Source organism: Saccopteryx bilineata, chromosome 8 (genome assembly GCF_036850765.1).
Source record: "Saccopteryx bilineata isolate mSacBil1 chromosome 8, mSacBil1_pri_phased_curated, whole genome shotgun sequence".
Taxonomy (NCBI): Eukaryota; Metazoa; Chordata; class Mammalia; order Chiroptera; family Emballonuridae; genus Saccopteryx; species Saccopteryx bilineata.
The window spans coordinates 74,420,518-74,442,474 of NC_089497.1; positions in this window are offsets into that span (position 1 = coordinate 74,420,518).

Consider the following 21,957-nt stretch of genomic DNA (forward strand, 5'->3'; position numbering starts at 1 on the left):
ACTCTAATGGGGAGGATAACTGGAAGCTTGTGCCTAGTTTCTCCTGTACTCTGGCTTATGCATCTTTTGCTTTTGCTAATGTTAATCTATATCTTTTCACTGCAATAAATTGCAACAATGAATATAACAGCTTTTCTGAGTTTTGTGAGTCTTCCCAGAAAATCACTGAACTGAGGGTAGTCTTGGGGTCCCTTGAAATTTTCAATAGAATTATGAGACAATAAGTGTCATAACAATATATCAAACATTTGTTATGTATGCTACCATTTACAAAAAATTTCCATAATTTACTGTTTGTTATAGGAATTCAGAAAGCATGAGAATTATTTTAAACTACAAAGGTAAAACAAGGTTTTACAGAAGAAGAGTCAAGATGTTGAGTGGGATTTTAAGGGTTTAGGAGAGGAGAGAAGACAGAACAGAGGAAGAAAATTCAACCCGGGGTCAGAGGCAGTAAACAATACTCTGGCTGAAGTGTGAATTTGAGGAAGGTAAGTAAAGAGTTAAGACTGGAAATGTAGGCAGGAGCTAAATTGTAGGGTTTTAATATTGCTGTTTACTGTAAAAGTTAAACTTTCAATAAACTAAACTCCTCAAATTCTAGAAAGTTTCTGGGTGCAAAGGGTTCCCTATAGGGCATTTCCATATGCTGCTACATTCTCATTATGATGTGAGTCTCACTTCCAGAAAAAAATTACTATAATAATAACCTAGTGGTGTTCCACATGGATTATCATCTTATAATGAGGTCCACATCAAATTTACACAATTTATTACTGCAAGATTAAGTTGTCTTCAGCCAGAAATAGTAAGCTCCACCTGTCATCTGAGAATCCAGCTGTGTTCTTTTTGGATTGTTGTAACATCATAGTAATGGAGATTCTGTAGTCAGAATTTAGCTCACAATTTTGTTAATACTGTAATTTATGATGCAAAACTGTCTCTAGCTCAGCCCCTTATGGCTTCACTGGCCCTAAAACCTCCAAAACTGCTGTTGTCAGGAAGACACGCTGGTATTACTTTTGTTGTTATTTATTGAGTACCCTAAATATATGCCATTTTCTTTGGAAGTCAGTCTTGGGGATGGGGTTAGAGTAGGTGGGATTTATGACGAGAAGATGTCAGATTTGTGCAAGGATTTAGATTACAAAAAGGAATGAAACCTGATGTAGGTGTTAAAAGATTGTAATTGTGGGCTGGCCACCCACAGGTTTATTTCTATAACAAAATATGCCAACTAGCCAGTTTTCTTCCCCCCTATGGTCTGTTTTTTGTTTTAAGTATGTTTCTTCCATGAGGTTTGGGAAATGGAGGTACTCTATATTTAATGGTTCTTACTTTGGTTAATACAAAATTCTAGCCCTAGACACATTATTGTGCAGACTAATTTTCTTATAGCTACATATTTGCTTTCACATTTAAATTTTTTCATTGAATTTATTTGGATGACATTGGTTAATAAAATTATACAGGTTACAGTTGTACAATTCTCTAATACATCACTGGTATATTGCGTTGTGTGTTCTATCATCTATACTTAAATTATATGAAAACTTTTTCAGTTTCTTCTTAATTCTCATAGACATAAACTTGCAGAATGATTGAAACTGAACCATTTATTCTTCTTTCTCCAAAACTGTGTGCTTTCCATGTAGTCTCTATCTCTGGGTTACCAGTGTCCACCCAGGCTCAGAAGTCAGAACTGGAAAGAGATCTGGCTTTTCCTGCACAACAGGAAAATAATCAATTGTGTTTCTATACACTAACAATGAACTATATGAAAAAAAGAAATATAGAAAACAATTCAATTTATAATAGCATCAGAAACAATAAAATATTTAGGAATGAATTTAACCAAGGAGATTAAAGATCTCTACATTGAAAATTATAAGAGATAATTGAAGAAGACATCCATAAATGGAAAGATAGCTTATGTTTATGGAACAGAAGAAATAACATTATTAAAATATTCATACTACCCAAAGCCATATGCAGAGTCAATGTAATGCCTATCAAAATTCCAAAGGCATTTTACATAGAAATAGAAAAATACAATCCTAAATTTGTGTGGACCCACAAAAGATCCCAAATGGTCAAAGCAATCTCGAGAAAAAAGAACAAAGCTTGGAGGTAGACAGTGGTGGGATTCAGTCAGTTCAGTTTGGCAGAACCAATACCTAATTTTTTTATTGAGTTCTGCAAACCAGTTGTTATAATGGCACTTGTAATCAGGGTTCTCTCTAAGGTGGGCGCCTGGGCAGCTGCCCAATGTGTAGATCACAAATTTACATTCCTTACCCTTTTTTTACATTAATCTGCAATAGCATATTCTAAGCACCTATAGTAATGTTAAATAACATTTTTATTGTTTTTTTCCAGGTATTATTTAATCTTTTTTTCATTGATATAACGTAATCTAGTTTTGTGTACCTCTTTTATTGTTCTTATTTAAGTATTAAATACATGAAATAATAAACTACTTTTGGCATATCATTTTTTTATACCTAAAACAGTCATTAGAGCAGAAAACTGAATGTTAAATTATTTGAATTCCACCACTGGAGGTAAGGTATCATACTTCCTGATTTTAAACTATCACAAAGCATAGTAATCAAAACAATATGGTACTGGTATAAAAACAGGTACATTGACCAATGGAACAGAATAAAGAGCCCCAAAATAAACCTGTGCATATACAGTCAGCAATTTCTGAAAAGGGTGCCAAGAACACAGAATAAGAAAAGGATAATCTCTTCAATAGGTGGTGTGACAGAGAGTGACAAATGCTGTATGATCTCACTTATATATGGAATCTAAATAACTAGAAGTCTAGAAACAGAATAGAATGATAGTTACCAGGGGCTGGGACTTGGGAGAAATGGGGAGATGTTGGTCAAAAGTTACTAACTTTCAGTTATAAGGCGAATAAGTTTTGGGACTCTAATGTATAGCATGATTACTATAATTCATATTATTATATTGTACACTTGAAATGTACTAAGACAGTAAACTTAAATGTTCTAACACAAAAAGAATATGATAACTATGCGATGTGATATATGTCCTAATTAACTTTGTTATGCTAATCATTTCATAATACATATACCTATAACAAATCATCAAGCTGTACTGCTTAAATTTACATAATTTTATTTTTCAATTATATTTTAATAAATCTGGGGAAAATATAAATAAACAATATAAGAAATCCTCCCCAATAAATAAAAAAGTAAAATTTAAGAATGGAGATATAGATTTTGGAGTTTTCAGGATATTAGTTGCATCAAAAGCCATGAAGCTCGATGAGATCATGAGGGAGTGAGTGTAAACAGAAAAAAAATACAAAGCTTAAAGACTGAGACTTGAAGCCTTCCAAGGTTTAGTTGATGGTTTCTTTTTTTAAAAATTTTTTTTAAATTCATTTTAGAGAGGAGAGAGAAAGGGAGAGAGAGAGAGACAGAGAGGGAGATAGAGAGGAGAGAGAGACAGAGAGAGAAGGTGGGGAGGGGCAGGAAGCACTCCCATATGTGCCTTAACCAGGCAAGCCCAGGGTTTCAAACTGGCGACCTCAGCATTTCCAGGTCAACGCTTTATCCACTGCACCACCACAGGTCAGGCTAGTTGATGGTTTGATAAGGAAAAAGAAAAGGAGTCCTAGAGGTGCTTTCAGAGATGTGGAAAGAAAATCGAGTTAGTGTGGTGTCCTAAAGGAAAGTGAAGAATGTGTTTTCAGGAGGTGGACTGGTGGCCCCTGTGAAAGCATGGTGAAAGGGAAGAAAGATTAGCATTGAGAACTAACCACTGGATTTAGCCATATGAATGTTGTTACAATTTAAGTGAAATGTTAGGAACAAAGGCCTCATTTGAAAGAACTAGAAAGAACAGGAGAGTCATTGAGGGCAGAATATTGACAAGGAGAGGAGTTTTACTCTAGAAGGGAATGAGTGGCTGCTGGAAGTGGACTCTAAAGAGATTTTTAAGATCAGAGATGTTTACATTCCACAGGACAAGAGAAAATTGATGACACAGTAAAGAGAGAAGAGAGGGACTGAAACAAGATTTTGAGCAAGCAAGAGGGGATTGGATCTGGTGCACAAGTGGAAAGACTGGATTTACCCAAGAGCATGGATAAATCCTCCAAATTAACCTAGGAGAAGACTAAATATAAGGCACAGACGTTGCTGCATGGGAGGCTGTGGAAGTTTTCTACTGATTGCTTCAGTTTTCTCAGGAAAATAGAAAGCAAGGTTATCATTAACCTATTTAAAATTTAGCCCCCTTGGCATTTATCACTAGCATACTATATTTTGCTTACTTGTGTATTTTCTACTTCTCCACCAGAATGTGAACTGCATGAGAAAAAAAGTCTGTGTCTGATTTATTTTAATGCTGTAATTGCAGAACCTACACTTCTACCAAATACGTGTAATTAATGGAAGAATTTAGACTAAAGTGGATGGAGTTTTTTAACACAAATACAAAGGAGGATCTGCATATCATGTAAGAGTGACTGAAACACTATGTCACCCTAACAGTAAGGAAAACCAGGATGCTTAGTGGTTTGAAGAAAAACCACTAAGGTTGGTTTCTCTTGGCACTCTTTAGACTCCAGCTCATTCAACAAATCAGTTATAATGTTTTATGTGTTTCAAGAAAAGGAGCATCTTCACTTATCTGAATGCTTTCTAAAGCTTAGACAAAATAGTTTTAGACTGCTTGTGGGTTAGACAATAGCGGATATCAAGTCTCCTTCTTTTTCACAATATAAAGCAAAAGCTTCAGGTTCAGCAGTTGACAGTATGACAAATTATAGGACTGGTGGCCAAAGGGAAATGAGTCTTAATAAAACATTAAAATCCATAGTTATGTGGTATATATTTTGGACGCTGTGAGGTCGGTTGGCAATGGGGGAAGGTCACATGAGGAACCACCCACGCCCATGAAAGCCAAAAGAAAAGGCCCAGGAGCATTTTGAAACTGTCAGCCAATAAAATTTCGCCACAACCTATCACACTACCACCACCCTACAAAGCTATAAATTACCCACGGGTGGGAGAAGCTGCATGACTTCCCTGGCCCCTGTCTTGCAGACCAGTGAACCTGGCCTGGGAGCACTCTAAATACATAAAACTTTTGCTTGTCCACACTTGGTGGCTACGTCCTTCTTTCTTCCTTGGCAGAAAATACCTTACAGACACCGTATGCTTCCTTGCCAAAATCCAGTCCATGCTCCTGTAACTAACTTATACACAAACATGTTTTGAAGATAGCTGTGCAAATAGTAGTTTTCAATTATTTAAAACTATTAAAAAAAAGAAATGCATAAAATGAAAAGACATTTTATAGTCAGGGGATATATGAAATGGAGATAGAGACAGAAATTCTTGTCATATGTTAGTGTGACCACATTCATCCTTTTGAAATACAGATATTGATCGACTTATGACCTATGCAACTTACGACCATTTGGCTTTATGACCACAATCGCTAGCCATGACTGCTCCATGTCTGGCAGCACAAGCGTTGCCCAGCTGGGCGTACGACAGTGCGGACCAGCTTCCGGCAGCACTACCATCTCTGCGTGCACCATTCCAACTGTTATCCCAGACTCGGTACAGCAATTTGTGTTTTGTGTCTTGGATATTTTTCACCAAACCCTTCCCACGGTGTCTCCCAAGAGGAAATTGTCTTTGTCTACCCTTCAGCCTGCCAAGAAGGAAAGAAAGGCCATTGATCTTGACATGAAAATGAATGCAGGCTCATCCAACTTGATCATGGGTTCGTCAGCTTGAATACAAGGCGCTGCCTTGAGCACAGGATCATAGATATGACCCCATGGTCACTGGTTTGAGCCCAAGGTCACTGGCTTGAGCTAGGGGCCACTCGCTCTGCTTTAACCCCCTGGTCAAAACACATATGAGAAACAATCAATGAATAAGTATGAAGGAGGAAAGAAAGTGAATGTGATCGCACATGTTTATGAAAAAACCAACTCCGGTAACCCCAACTGCTGCCTCAGATGATGACATCAACAATCGGTAGCCAAGCACCAGCGGCCAATAAAATGTTTTCTACATATTTATATATTTTTATATGTTTTGCAATTGGGAAAATGTTTCCTATGCATTTCTTACACCTGTATTTTGTATTTTTGTATGCACCTGTATTTTGTAATTTTGTATGTTTTGCAAATATTAAACCAGTTTTACTGGTAATGCAGTGTTTTACTTAAACCTGACGAATGTAAAAATAAGAAACAAAATGGTGTAGAGATGATACAAATGGCATAAAATGAACAAAGAAAATTATGATAAAATATGACTTAAAGATTTTTATAACATCACTTTACAGTACTGTACATATAGCCTACTCAACTTATGACCAAATCATGTTACGACCAGTCTGTCGGAACCAATCATGGTTATAAGTCGAGCACTAGCTGCAAATCACCTTTTTGTTAGTAGTGTGCCATCATGTATCAATAGAAAAAGAGCTAGGCAAGGGAATCAAAAAGTCACATTTGAGTCTTTTTCTTTTTTATAAATTTGTATTAATGTTAATGAGGTGCCATCAATAAATCAGGGTACATATATTCAAAGAAAACATGTCCAGATTATCTTGTCATTCACTTATGTTGCATACCCATCACCCAAAGTCAGATTGTCCTCCATCACCTTTTATCTAGTTTTCTTTGTGCCCCTCCCCCTCCCCCTCTCCCTCTTCCCTCCAGCGCCCCTCCCCACCCTGGTAACCACCACACTCTTGTCCATGTCTCTTAGTCTCATTTTTATGTCCCACCAATGTATGGAATCATGTAGTTCTTGTTTTTTTCTGATTTACTAATTTCACTACATATAATGTTATCAAGATCCCACCATTTTGTTGTAAATAATCCAATGTCATCATTTCTTATGGCTGAGTAGTATTCCATAGTGTATATGTGCCACATCTTCTTTATCCAGTCTTCTATTGAAGGGCTTTTTGGTTGTTTCCATGTTTTGGCCACTGTGAACAATGCTGCAATGAACATGGGGATACATGTGTCTTTACGTATCAATGTTTCTGAGTTTTGGGGGTATATACCTAGTAGAGGGATTGCTGGGTCATAAGGTAGTTCTATTTTCAGTTTTTTGAGGAACCACCATACTTTCTTCCATAATGGTTGCACTACTTTACAGTCCCACCAACAGTGAATGAGGGTTCCTTTTTCTCCACAGCCTCTCCAGCATTTGCTATTACCTGTCTTGTTGATAATAGCTAATCTAACAGGTGTGAGGTGGTATAGCATTGTAGTTTTGATTTGCATTTCTCTAGTAACTAATGAAGATGAGCATCTCTTCATATATCTGTTGGCCATCTGTATTTCTTCCTGGGAGAAGTGTCTGTTCATGTCCTCTTCCTATTTTTTTTATTGGATTGTTTGTTTGTTTGTTGTTGAGTTTTATAAGTTCTTTGTAAATTTTGGATATTAGGCCCTTATCTGAGCTGTTGTTTGAAAATATCATTTCCCATTTAGTTGACAGTCTGTTTATTTTGTTGTCAGAGTTTCTCTTGCTGAGCAAAAACTTTTTAGTCTGATGTAGTCCCATTCATTTATCTTTGCCTTCACTTCTCTTGCCTTTGGAGTCAAATTCTCACATTTGAGTCTTGATCCATCAATATTCAGGAATAGAGAAGCCAATCTGGTCTAATCTTTTCTTTTCTTATTTCCTTCCTTGGTTCCTTTGTTCTTTCCTTCCTTTTTTCCTTCCTATCTTACTTCCTTTCTTCCTTTTGTATCCCTCTCTCCATTTCTTCTCCCTCCTCTCTCTCTCTCTTTATTAAGTGAGAGGTGGGGAGGCAGAGACAGACTCCCACATATGCCCTGACCAGGATCCACCTGGCAACCCCCCTACCAGGCAATTCTCTGCCCATATGGGCCTGCTCTGTTGCATGACAGTGAGCTATTTAGCACTTGAGGGGAGTACATGAAGCCATCCTCAGCACCCGAGCTTTTGCTAGAACCATTAGACGCATGGCTGCAGAAGAAGAGAGAGAGAGATAAGAGAATGGGGGGTAGAGAAGCATATGGACGCTTCTCCTTTGTGCCCTGACCAAAATCGAACCCAGGATTTCCACAGGCTGAGCCAAAACTCTACCACTGAGCCAACCAGCCAGGGCCTCTCTTATCTTTTTTAAAATTTAATTTATTAAATTTAATAAATGTTAATATGGTTTCAACTGTCCCACTCAGTATAACATCCTCTACACACCACTTTGTACCCCCCATGCCCCAAGCAAAGTCTCTTTCCACCCCAATTCCCCGCCTTCACCCCTACCCCTACCCCACTTCCCCTTCCCTTCTAGCTATTGCTTCCTTGTTGTATGTATATATGTGTTATGTATATATGATTTTGGCTAATCCAAAAGGAGATGGGATCAAAGATGTTGAAGGGATTACCAAATATTTTAATGACAGAGAGTTTTAATGCATAAAGTTGTTCACACAGTTGATGAAAGGGCTGAGAAGCTTATGGGAAAGGGGGTGTGGTGGGCAATTTAGAAATTATTGAGAACAAGAGGCAATTACAACCCCTAAAATTTCCTTCCTTCCTTCTTTCCTTCCTTCCTTCCATCCTTCCTTCCTTCCTTCCTTCTTTTTTTTTTTTTTTTTTTTTTTTTTCTTTTTTTTTTTTCTGAAGCTGGAAACAGGGAGAGACAGTCAGACAGACTCCCGCATGCGCCCGACCGGGATCCACCCGGCACGCCCACCAGGGGTGGTGCTCTGCCCCCCAGGGGGCGATGCTCTGCCCATCCTGGGCGTCGCCATATTGCGACCAGAGCCACTCTAGCGCCTGAGGCGGAGGCCACAGAGCCATGCCCAGCGCCCGGGCCATCTTTGCTCCAATGGAGCCTTGGCTGCGGGAGGGGAAGAGAGAGACAGAGAGGAAAGCACGGCGGAGGGGTGGAGAAGCAAATGGGCGCTTCTCCTATGTGCCCTGGCCGGGAATCGAACCCGGGTCCTCCGCACGCTAGGCCGACGCTCTACCGCTGAGCCAACCAGCCAGGGCTTCCTTCCTTCCTTCCTTCCTTCCTTCCTTCCTTCCTTCCTTCCTTCCTTCCTTCCTTCCTTCCTTCCTTCCTTCCTTCTTTCCTTCCTTCCTTCTTTCCTTCCTTCCTTCCTTCCTTCCTTCCTTCCTTCCTTCCTTCCTTCCTTCCTTCCTTCCTTCCTTTCTTCTGATATCCCTCTCTTTACTTCTCTTTCCTCTTTCTCTCTGCCTTTTTTTTATTAAGTGAGAGGTGGTGAGTAGATAGATTGCTGGGAGAAGATAGATTATCAGACACCCAGATTGAGTCCTTCCAATGTGAGTTAGAACTAGCTCCATCCATTAGACCTGGAGTCAAGAAGCAGCTGCTGCTGCTGCTCTGAAAAAGTTAGCTCAAGGAAAAGCAAGAGGAGGAGTGGCTATCTTGTCTTCCCTTCTGTGGCCTCCTGGTCTCCACCAGTAACCAACCTTTTCTCTCTTTAGCTAAATATATACATTTATCTGGAAGCCATAACAAAGGAACCTGGGAACTATACTTCTCTCCAATAGAGAGCATGGCAGAAAGAAGGCAGAAAACATTTCTAAGAGCAAAGAAACAGCTCGAAACTCTGTTCAACCTATTATTAGCTGTGAATACTTAAGTGATTTTTTCTTAACATTTAGAGTTTTAGTTTCTTCATCTGCAATATGAGAAGAGGGACAGCTACCTCACAGGTGTCTTGTGATTACAAATGAAATAATATACTATGACTAATTCATAGTGGTAGTTTAAGGAATGTTTCACATCTCCCCCATTTAGAAATATTCCTTGACCTGTGGTGGTGCAGTGGATAAAGCGTCTACCTGGAATGCTGATGTTGCCAGTTTGAAACCCTGGGCTTTCCCAGTCAAGGCGCATGTGGGAGTTGATACTTCCTGCTCCTTCCCCCTTCTCTCTTTATCTCTTTCTCTCCTCTCTAAAATGAATAAATAAATTTAAAAAAAATTAGAAATGTTCCTCAAAGCATTGCTTTCTTACAAAGATGAAGAAACTTATGATTCTGAAGATAATTTAGCCACCAAATCTTATCTTTGGCTATGCTTTAATTTTACTAATTTTTACCAGAAGCCACACAGAACCCAAAACTGACTCAAATGGGCTCATGTTTATCTAGAATTGCTTCACTGAACTCTTTGTCACTTCCAGGTGCCCCTGACATGATGTTTATAATGCCCACAGAAATCAATGAACAAGTGTTTCTAGAAGAGAGAAAAGTCAATAGTCCTTAATCCTTGTTGCTAAAATAAGATGTTGCAATTTTTCTTAGATTTTGAAAGAGGGTTTCTTAATGGCTGCACTAACAACTTAAGAGAGACATGTCTCTTGATAGTAAAATGCACATTCAGGGTTAAGTAACATGCTCACAAAATTATGCATGAGGGGACACAATAAAACCTTATTATTTAGTTTGTCCTGATTTGAAATTGGGGTAAATTGGTCTTGGAAAGATTTAAATTTCTGCTAAAAGAACTAATTAATTCAATTCATCAAGATCCTCCTGAGACCCTACAGTTGCTTCTGACCCAGAGCTGGGCTCAGGACAACAACTCAAAGCACCATCCCTGCTTTCAAGACATTTCTTGTCTGGTAGGGTTTCCCTTGATAAAAGGTTTATGTATATTACAATTCAGAGGGCAAACTTAATCTATTTAATAAAAAGTAAGTAAACTGTATGACTACAAATAAATTTTTCTCATCATAAAGCATGCTTTGAACTCTTATTTTGCTTAGAGTATTATTTAATTGTAATAGAATGAACAAAGGAATTTATTAGCAGTAAGTTCTGCAATCAAAATATGACTTTGTCACACACCAGAGTGGTTTTGGACAAGCCAACAACTTGTGGATAGTACTATCTTCTGTCATAATTTCCTGGCGGTTTACTAAGGAAATATGTCAGAGGATTGTCCCACCTCCTGGTTCCACATTCTTAAGAAATATTTGATGACAGTCTTTTCCTTTCTGGGAATTGTTCAACCTTTTAGTGACCAATTCTAGTTATCTACTCACAAGGAGTCAAATAGCTCTGCCTTACCTTGCCCTCAGCTTTATCCAGAATGTTGTGTGGTCTTATAATGTCATCTGTTTGTAGCTGGCAGCCATTTTCCACATTGGTAGCCAAGTATGCATATTCTATGAATTTTGTCAGGTGAAGCCTTTATGAGTCTCCAAAGAAAATATAAGTCAAGAAGCTATATGGTACTGTTGATCAGAATGCTCAACCAACTGCTCCCTGTAGTTCTCCTTCTCATTGCTCTAACTTTTCCCATGCTTCATTCATTTCCTATCCCTAATCACAGCTTTTGGCACTTCCTGACATCAGTGAGTGTTCTCTTGTTAGGGACTTTGTCTGCTCCTGGAACATTGCCTCTTGGATTATATATTGTGCTGTCTACTGTTTCTTTGGATGTCAGAATCTCTATTATAAGCACGTGATCTTCAAAAATACATATATACTGGTACTGGTGGGGTGGAACTCAAATGCTTCCTTCCCAACAATCTCCACTTGTCTCCCTACCACATTCTACCTTCAATTACATTGGGCTATTTTTAGGGACCTAAATACCTCTGTTCAATCCCCCCACCCCTTCCATCTGCCTCTTCTCTAGGCAATGGAGACCTAGTACAAGCTGCCTCTTTTGTTTAGAACACTTTCTGTCTCCACCTCCCTCTTGTCATCCTCTGCTTATATGTATGCTTCACAACTCATGCCTCAGGCATCCAGACTATCAGGAAGATTTCTTAATTACTATCCCAAGCAACCTGGATCACCTGAGTTGTTTAGGGAGCCTTCCCTGTAGATCCCCAATGTATGGACCCCAACTTGACATTCTTCACACTCTGTTTTGTTATGTGTGCTTAACCAACCATCTGTCCCCCAGATTAGATTCTAAATTCCTTGAACCCAGGGTTCCATACTTTTACTTATTGGGTTTCCAACTCCTGTGCTGTGACAGACACACATCTAGCAAAATATATGTATGTTTAATTGTTGAATACTGACCTAAAAGAAGAAGCTCTGAAAAACAGCAGAATATGTTACAGATTAATGTTAAACTTTTTCTAACTAATTTGTATAATAATTTCTATGTTTGATCTTTTCAAAAATATTCCCCAAAGACTGCTAATACTTCACTGTACACAACCTAATGGAAGAAATTAACTTAATTTTTTAGCATTTTTTTAAACAGAGACAGAGAGAGGGAGAGATAGGGACAGACAGAAAGGGAGAGAGATGAGAAGCTTCAATTCTTTGTTGCTGCTCCTTAGTTGTTCATTGATTGCTTTCTCATATGTGCCTTGACTGGGGGGCTCCATCAGGGCAAGTGACCCCTTGCTCAAGCCAGTGACCTTGGACTTCTAGCCAGCAACCATGAGGTCATGTCTATAATCCCATGCTCAACCAGCGGCCCAGCTCTCAAGCTGGTGAGCCAGTGCTCAAGCCTGATGAGCCTGAACTCAAGCTGGCGACCTCAGGGTTTCAAACCTGGATCCTCTGAATCTCACTCCAATGCTTTATCCACTGAGCCACTGTCTAGTCAGGATAGACTTTTCAATAGAGGAAACCACATTAATTAGTTACCCATTAATTTCAAATTTGTGAAAATTTAGACAAGGACTATTTTCCTTTCCATGGATAAAATTAAAGGCTTCTTCTCTTACATACATGTAAAATGGTTTTTTGTTTGTGTTATCTCTATTACAGTATAAAAATATGGTCCAGGTAGGAACCAATATATTTGGGAGTCTTGTTTAACCTATGTTATAGAAGCACCATATTACTATCTCTGTTTCTATAGTTCTGGTTCTTTCTTCAGATTATTTTTGTATCAATTTTCAGAAACAGAAAACTTTCTGTGAACTATATTAAAGGAGTTAACATGTAGATAATAAAATATATCTAATGTTTACTCTTGATAACCTGGTGCTGTGCATTCCTTTATTCCAGAAATTTCAGCCATTATTGCTGATTGTAAATTCTTCAGGATATTCAGAATAGATAGGCGCCCTCAAGTAGGATTGTTTATGCATAAACTTAGCAGAAGCAATATCAGTTTACATTTACAAGTCAACTGCAAGTGGAAACCTGAGTAAACTGGTACCTGGTTTTTAATTTATCCTGTTGATGCATAAACCCTCCTTAAAGACTGACACCCAGGGTATTGTTTGGTTGGTGCCCCTTGACCTAATTTTAAATGAATAGAAGTCATGGGAGAAATGCAGAAGGAGGAAAAGGAAGGGCATCTGCAAGGCCCAGACGGAAATCCCCGGGACTGCTGGGTGCTGATCTCTCTTTCCATGGGTGTTTTTGCTGAAGCCTGAGAGAAATGAACACAGCTTTCAACAGCACACATCAGATTACCACAGAGTCAATCCTGATTTGAGCTTGTTACACATATTTAGAATTCAACTAAATCAGCAAGAATAAAGTAGTATATCTGCTTCATTTTAAAAATTCAGAAAGCTAAACATATTTATTAAGAACCTATTGTATATTAAGCACTGTTTTAAAAAGCATAGGTGGATGACGTCAGAGTAATGGCGGAGTAGGAAGCGATATGGATAAATCTCCCCCAAAACTCAACAAGATCTTCAACCAGAAACAGAAAAACCTATACTTGGAGCCTCCAGATGCTTCACAATACACCCGAAGGTATGGTCGAGTGAAAAATTGGCTAAATATATAACCAAACCCCGAAGAAAATAGGGAGTAAGAAATGCTCTGCCTTCCTCACTAACATAAACAGGGCGGCTTTCTCTGGTAACTGTGAATATAGAAACTGAGGCGGGCAAAGGGGGTGAATACATCCAGGCTGCGGCACAAAGGGCCGAACCAGGCTATGGCACAGAGATCCTAGCCGAGGAAAAACTGATCCTGTGGCAAGCCGGGCAATATAAGCTAACACTCGCGCCAAACCCAAACAAAGAAAGACAAGCGGGGCAGCCATTTTACCCGTTCTCCTGGTTGGTGCGCAGTTAGTGAGTGAGAGATTTCTTCCTAAGCCCCGGAAGTGGGTGTCCGTGTTACCCCACAGAGAGGCAGGGTCAGAGGCCTTTCTGTGGGCCTAAAGCAGAATCTCTGGGCAGCCCCAGCACCCTGGGAAAGCCGCACACGGGAGGGAGCAAGAAGGAATTCCAACGGTGGAAATTTTCCGTGCTGGTGAGGGTTTCACTCAGAGGGAAACGCGGCCGGCCTCATATCCTGGTGTGCGCGCGCAGATAGGAAGTGAGCGATTCCTCCGAGTGCCTTGGCAGTGCGCGCCTGTGTTATTGCACAGAGGGGCAGAGTCAGGGGCCTTTGTGTGGGCAAAAGCGGAATCTCGGGCTGCCCCAGCGCCTTGCAAAAGCCACGCACGGGGACGGAGCGAGAGCGAACTCCAAAGCTGCAACTTTTCCATGCGGTTGGGGGTTTCACTCAGAGCGTGAAACTGCTGGCTGGATATCCTGGTCTGCGCACGCAGATAGTGAATGAGAGTTTCCTCCAAGCGCCCCGGAAGTGGGCGCCCGCCTGTGTTATCGGACAGAGTGGCAGAGCCAGAGGTCTTTGAGTGGGCAGAAAGCCCGCCTGATTATGCTAGCAGCTCTGACTGACTGAGCCTTACCCAGAGCCCTGTGCTGAGTGGGAATAGAGTGGGGAGTTGCCAGGTCTTTGAACCTCTTACTATCTAGGCAGAGGCAGCAGCAACCCCATAGCTGGATTATCAGGCTACTAATTGAGGAAGGAAAGACTAGGAGAAAGGCTCCAGGAACACGGACTCTCTCACTGTCGGAGCCTATAAATGCTAATGAGCCTCGACTGCCAACGAGACTAAAGCACAATACATGACATTGCCATAGAGACTTATCAACTGCAAACCTCTACCTGAGCGTGCCAAAGGGGCAGAACCTGGGGTACAGAGTCACCGACCAGGAAGAGGGAGAGAAAAGAAAAAGCAAGAAGATAACCTCTCAAAATCAAGAATAATCTGCTGACTTTATAACCTATCCCATTTTATTATATTTGTTCGTTTGTTTCTCTTATCTTCATTCTTGATACTTTTTTTCCTCCTCCAATTTGGCCGATTAACTCTCTGCTGGTCTTACTCTCTCCTCTCCTTGAACTACACTACCCATAAGTGTTACATCTCCCATTATCTTTCTTCTCCTCTTCCTTTCTCTCTATGAGGGTTGCACTCCAAAACCCTTAACTCTCTCTCTCTCCTTTCTTTTTTCTTCTTTTAGTGGTTCCTTCTTTTTTTCTTTCTCTCTCTTTCTTTTCTCCCTCTATATTAGTTTCTTCCTTTCTCCTTTACATCTCCTCTCATTCAAACCTCAATAACAAACAAATTATCTTATCTGGGACTCAAACTTATGTTTGTGGCATTTTGGGGGGTTTTTACTTCACCTTTTTAACTCACTAGCAGTGCTCCCATCCCTGGCTCTCCATTTTATCTAGTTCTTGTTCCACTAAATACAATAGTATTTTTTTAATTTGTCCCCCCATTTTTCTGTTTTCCTCTTATTCCTCTCATCATAACTCTTAGACAACCAACACCTAAAAGTAAATCATTTTATTCTTGACCCAAATTTTTTCCTTATTTGCTTTTTGTGGGTCCATACCCCCCCTTTTTTTTTGCCCCTTTATTACTTTTCCCCAATTCAGGCCCTCCATCACAGGCATTGTTTGTTCTAATTCACAGTTCACCACAAGATTTTCTCAAGAAAAAGGGGAGAGGAGAGGAAAAAAGGAAGAGGGGAATAATTTCCTTTTTTAAAAAATTATTATTTTATTTTATTTTTATTTCATTATTAATTTTTTTTAAAAAAAAAACTATTTTTATTTTTTATTTTTTTTAACTTTTTATTCTTTATTAAATCTCATTAATACTATCAACAAAACCACCCTCAGATGCCATTAAAGAAGAGAAAATCGAATATCATGGATACAAAAGAAAGAGAGGTAACACAGCTAGATGAGGAAAAATCTATGGAGAAAAAATTTAATATATTGGAAACCTTGGAGCTAAATGACAGAGAATTCAAGATAGAAATCCTAAAAATCCTCCGAGATATACAAGAAAACACAGAAAGGCAATTTAGGGAGCTCAGAAAACAACTCAAAGAACACAAAGAATATATGTCCAAAGAACTTGAAACTATAAAAACAAATCAAACAGAGATGAAAAACTCAATTCACGAGCTGAAAAATGAAGTAACAAGCTTAGCTAATAGAACAGGTCAGATAGAAGAGAGGATTAGTGAAATAGAAGACAAGCAACTTGAGGCACAACAGAGAGAAGAAGAAAGAGACTCAAAAATTAAAAAAAATGAGATAGCCCTACAAGAATTATCTGACTCCATCAAAAAGAATAACATAAGAATAATAGGTATATCAGAGGGAGAAGAGAGAGAAAATGGAATGGAGAACATACTCAAACAAATAATAGATGAGAACTTCCCAAGCCTGTGGAAAGAACTAAAGCCCCAAATTCAAGAAGCAAACAGAACACCGAGTTTTCTTAACCCCAACAAACCTACTCCAAGGCATATCATAATGAAATTGACACAAACCAACAGCAAAAAAAAAATTCTCAAGGCAGCCAGGGAAAAGAAGAATACAACATATAAAGGAAGGCCCATTAGATTATCATCAGATTTCTCAGCAGAAACTCTACAAGCTAGAAGAGAGTGGACCCCAATATTTAAAGTCCTGAAAGAGAGGAACTTTCAGCCACGAATACTATACCCATCAAAGCTATCCTTCAAATATGAAGGAGAAATAAAAACATTCACAGATACAGAAAAGATGAGGGAATTTATCATCAGAAAACCCCCACTCCAGGAATTACTAAAGGGGGTTCTCCAATCAGATACAAAGAACAAAAAAAAAAACAGAGCCACAAGTAAAAGCTCCAAGAAGAACACAATAAAACCAAATTTAAACTGTGACAACAACAAAAAGAAAGAGGGGGAGAAGATGGAGATTAACAGTAGCAAAGGACGATGGAGTGCAAAAGTACTCACAAAATAGTTCACTACAATGAACAGGGTAGGGACCCTTTTCATTACTCAAAGGTAACCACCATTGAAAAAACCACCACAGAAGCACATGAGATAAAAAAGATAGCAACAGAGGAAAGATGTATGGAATACAACCAAATAAAAACAAAAGATAGAAAAATGAAAGAGAAGGATCAAACAAGACACAAAACTAACAGAAAGCAAGATATAAAATGGCAATAGGGAACTCACAAGTATCAATAATTACACTAAATGTAAACGGATTAAACTCACCAATAAAAAGGCACAGAGTAGCAGAATGGATTAAAAAAGAAAATCCAACTGTATGCTGCCTACAAGAAACTCATCTAAGTAACAAGGATAAAAACAAATTCAAAATGAAAGGCTGGAAAACAATACTCCAAGCAAATAACATCCAAAAAAAAGCAGGTGTAGCAATACTCATATCGGATAATGCTGACTACAAGACAGGAAAAGTACTCAGAGATAAAAATGGCCATTTCATAATGGCTAAGGGGACACTGAATCAAGAAGACATAACAATTCTTAATATATATGCACCAAACCGAGGAGCACCAAAATATATAAGACAGCTACTTATTGATCTTAAAACAAAAACTGACAAAAATACAATCGTACTTGGAGAACTCAATACACCGCTGACGGCTCTAGATTGGTCATCCAAACAGAGAATCAACAAAGACATAGTGGCCTTAAACAAAACACTAGAGCACCTGGATATGATAGACATCTACAGGACATTTTATCCCAAAGTGACTGAGTATACATTTTTCTCCAATGTACATGGATCATTCTCAAGAATTGACCATATGTTGGGCCACAAAAACAACATCAGCAAATTCAGAAAAATTGAAGTTGTACCAAGCATATTTTCTGATCATAAAGCCTTGAAACTAGAATTCAACTGCAAAAAAGAGGAAAAAAATCCCACAAAAATGTGGAAACTAAACAACATACTTTTAAAAAATGAATGGGTCAAAGAAGAAATAAGTGCAGAGATCAAAAGATATATACAGACTAATGAAAATGACAATACGACATATCAGAATCTATGGGATGCAGCAAAAGCAGTGATAAGAGGGAAGTTCATATCACTTCAGGCATATATGAACAAACAAGAGAGAGCCCAAGTGAACCACTTAACTTCCCACCTTAAGGAACTAGAAAAAGAAGAACAAAGACAACCCAAAACCAGCCGAAGAAAGGAGATAATAAAAATCAGAGCAGAAATAAATGAATTAGAGAACAGAAAAACTATAGAAAAAATTAATAAAATAAGGAGATGGTTCTTTGAAAAGATCAACAAAATTGACAAACCCTTGGCAAGACTTACCAAGGAAAAAAGAGAAAGAACTCGTATAAACAAAATCCAAAATGAAAGAGGGGAAATCACCACGGACACCGTAGGTATACAAAGAATTATTGTAGAATACTATGAAAAACTTTATGCCACTAAATTCAACAACCTAGAAGAAATGGATAAATTCCTAGAACAATACAACCTTCCTAGACTGAGTCAAGAAGCAGAATGCCTAAACAGACCTATCAGTAGAGAAGAAATAGAAAAAACCATTAAAAACCTCCCCAAAAATAAAAGTCCAGGCCCTGACGGCTATACCAGCAAATTTTATCAAAAATTCAAAGAAGACTTGGTTCCTATTCTACTCAAAGTCTTCCAAAAAATTGAAGAAGAAGCAATACTTCCAAACACATTTTATGAGGCCAACATAACCCTCATACCAAAACCAGGCAAGGATGGCACAAAAAAAGAAAACTACAGACCAATATCTCTAATGAATACAGATGCTAAAATACTAAACAAAATACTAGCAAATCGAATACAACAACATATTAAAAAAATAATACATCATGATCAAGTGGGATTCATCCCAGAATCTCAAGGATGGTTCAACATACGTAAAACGGTTAATGTAATACACCATATCATCAAAACAAAGAACAAAAACCACATGATCTTATCAATAGACGCAGAAAAGGCTTTCGATAAAATACAACACAATTTTATGTTTAAGACTCTCAACAAAATGGGTATAGAAGGAAAATATCTCAACATGATAAAGGCCATATATGATAAACCATCAGCTAACATCATATTAAATGGCACTAAACTGAAGGCTTTCCCCCTTAAATCAGGAACAAGACAGGGTTGTCCACTCTCTCCACTCTTATTTAATGTGGTACTAGAGGTTCTAGCCAGAGCAATCAGACAAGACAAAGAAATAAAAGGCATCCATATTGGAAAAGAAGAAGTAAAGGTATCACTTTTTGCAGATGATATGATCCTATACAACAAAAACCCCAAAGAAGCCACAAAAAGACTACTAGAAACAATAAGCCAATACAGTAAGGTCGCAGGATACAAAATTAACATACAGAAGTCAATAGCCTTTCTATATGCCAACAATGAAACAATTCAGAACGAACTCAAAAGAATAATCCCCTTCACGATTGCAACAAAAGAAATAAAATACTTAGGAATAAACATAACAAAGAATGTAAAGGACTTATATAATGAAAACTATAAACCATTTTTAGGGGAAATTGAAAAAGATATAATGAGATGGAAGAATATACCTTGTTCTTGGCTAGGAAGAATAAATATAATCAAGATGGGTATATTACCCAAAGCAATATACAAATTTAATGCAATTCCCATCAAACTTCCAATGACGTTTTTTAAAGAAATAGAGCAAAAAATCATCAGATTTATATGGAACTATAAAAAACCCCGAATAGCCAAAGCAATCCTAAAGAAAAAGAATGAAGCTGGGGGCATTACAATACCTGACTTCAAACTCTATTATAGGGCCACGACAATCAAAACAGCATGGTATTGGCAGAAAAATAGACACTCAGACCAATGGAACAGAATAGAAAGTCCAGAAATAAAACCACATATATATAGTCAAATAATTTTTTATAAAAGGGCCAAGAACACACAATGGAGAAAAGAAAGCCTCTTCAATAAATGGTGCTGGGAAAACTGGAAAGCCACATGCAAAAGAATGAAACTGGACTACAGTCTCTCCCCCTGTACAAAAGTTAACTCAAAATGGATCAAAGATCTAAACATAAGACCTGAAACAATTAAGTACATAGAAGAAGACATAGGTACTCAACTCATGGACCTGGATTTTAAAGAGCATTTTATGAATTTGACTCCAATGGCAAGAGAAGTGAAGGTAAAAATTAATGAATGGGACTACATCAGACTAAGAAGTTTTTGCTCAGCAAGAGAAACTGATAACAAGATAAACAGAAAGCCAACTAAATGGGAAATGATATTTTCAAACAATAGCTCAGATAAGGGCCTAATATCCAAAATATACAAAGAACTCATAAAACTCAACAACAAACAAACAAACAATCCCATAAAAAAATGGGAAGAGGATATAAACAGACACTTCTCCCAGGAAGAAATACAAATGGCCAACAGATATATGAAAAGATGCTCATCTTCTTTAGTTATTAGAGAAATGCAAATCAAAACGGCAATGAGATACCACCTCACACCTGTTTGATTAGCTATTATTAGCAAGACAGGTAATAGCAAATGTTGGAGAGGCTGTGGAGAAAAAGGAACCCTCATTCACTGTTGGTGGGAATGTAAAGTAGTACAACCATTATGGAAGAAAGTATGGTGGTTCCTCAAAAAACTGAAAATAGAACTACCTTATGACCCAGCAATCCCTCTACTGGGTATATACCCCCAAAACTCAGAAACATTGATACGTAAAGACACATGCAGCCCCATGTTTATTGCAGCACTGTTCACAGTGGCCAGGACATGGAAACAACCAAAAAGCCCGTCAATAGATGACTGGATAAAGATGTTGCACATATACACTATGGAATACTACTCAGCCATAAGAAATGATGACATCGGAACATTTACAGCAAAATGGTGGGATCTTGATAACATGATACGAAGCGAAATAAGTAAATCAGAAAAAAACAGGAACTGCATTATTCCATACGTAGGTGGGACATAAAAGTGAAACTGAGAGACATTGATAAGGGTGTGGTGGTTACGGGGGGGAGGAGGGAATGGGAGAGGGAAAGGGGGAGGGGGAGGGGCACAGAGAGAACAAGATAGAGGGTGACGGAGCACAATCTGACTTTGGGTGATGGGTATGCAACATGATTGAACGACAAGATACCCTGGACTTGTTATCTTTGAATATATGTATCCTGATTTGTTGATGTCACCCCATTAAAAAAATAAAATTATTAAAAAAAAAAAAAAGCATAGGTAATATATAACAAGACTTACTGAACAAATCACCATGGGATTAAAATTAGAAGTGAACATAGAAATAATTGGATAATGAAACTAAAATCTGATAATCATCATAGCCAAAGTAATAAATGTTTGCATTGCTATTGTCTTCAGCAACACTATTTCACTCTCTGTGTTGACCATGTTTTTGTTTTGTTTTGTTTTGTTGAGAGAGAAGCAGGGAAAGAGACATGAGCTGCTCCTATATGTGCTGTGACCAGGGAATCAAACTGACAACCTCTGTGCTCTAGTATGACGCTCCAACCAACTGAGCTATCCAATAAAGGCTTAATTTTTATTGATTTTTAGAAAGACAAAGAGAGGAAGGGAAAGAGAGAGGAGGGAGAAGGGAAGCATTTGTTGTTCCACTCAGTCGTGCATTTTTTAGTTGCCTTCCCATGTGTACCCTGATAGGGGCTCAAATCTGCAACCTTGTTGTTTCCAGATGAAGCTCTTAACTGACTGAGCTAACGGGTCAGGGCAACTATGTTATTTCAAGCTTCATAATATAACCCCGTATTAGTATCTAGCTAACAGCAAAATAAGTAAAAAGGACAGGGCCACTCAGT